The sequence below is a fragment of the Chaetura pelagica genome, unplaced genomic scaffold (assembly GCF_000747805.2).
Source record: "Chaetura pelagica isolate M959 unplaced genomic scaffold, ChaPel_1.0 scaffold269, whole genome shotgun sequence".
Classification (NCBI taxonomy): Eukaryota; Metazoa; Chordata; class Aves; order Apodiformes; family Apodidae; genus Chaetura; species Chaetura pelagica.
The window spans coordinates 1130655-1131710 of NW_009954705.1; positions in this window are offsets into that span (position 1 = coordinate 1130655).

Sequence of the window (1056 nt, forward strand, 5' to 3'; positions counted from 1 at the left end):
AAGGAGAAAAACAAAGAAGGTAAACTGAATATTTCATGTTTAAGGCTAGACAGTGCTCCCACCCCTGCCCGGGCCCAGGTCCACACAAGCTGGTCCCACACCCAGCTCCGGGCAGTGGCTGCAGGGTGGCTGCCCCAGCCTGGCTGCATGGCCTCACTTCTCAGCCCCAGCCTCACTTCCCAGCCCTTACTGAGTCACACACACAGAAAACGGCCAGTGCAAATGGACCAAGTCAGTCGAACTTTTTTGGTTTTCATCTCGTGCTAGGTGAGTCGTTTGGCATCTCTGTCTTGTCCCCACCTTCTAGCCAGCATGTAGAAACCAGCACACTCTGTGCAAGGTGGGCTCTGGTACAGCACTGGGTTCTTTTGAGAATTTCTGCAATGAAGCCAACGTAAAGCTGGTAAAACCAAGGAGAGTTTGGAAAACTAACTGGGGAAAAAAAATCCAAGCAAGACAAAAACTGTAAGGAGGTGAGAAAAAAGCATGTAACTTAACTGCCAGGAGATTCCAAAATGGCACCGGACACCTGGCAGTAGAACTCTACGCTCACAAACAAGGCTCCTCACTCCAGCATGACAAGACACCTTTTCAGTGGAGATTTCATTCTTCCAATTTCTCGGCATGGTGGCTAATAAATCTGGCTAGATGACTATCAGCACCGGTTTTATGGGCTCTTTTACAAGTGTCTAACATTAAGCAATTCACTTCTGAACGTTTAAACAGTGCCTTATCTTGTCTGTTCTGGCCCTTAGGACAGAATGAACATTTTCCCATACTTATAGTTACAAGAAAAAAAAAAAAAAAGAAAATTAAATATAAAATAAAAAAATGTGCTTTAATTTTTTTTTCCTGTTAAAATTCATCGTTAGCCCGACAATATTTCTAAGGTCTTTTGGACCAATCCCTGAGATTCAGCGGGGGTGGACTGGCAGGCAGTGCCCCCTTTTATCTAACAAACTCCAGGGTAAAAAACCCCACCCCAACATAATAATAATAATATTAATAATTATAAAGCGATGGCCACGCTCCCCCCGACGACGAGACACATACACT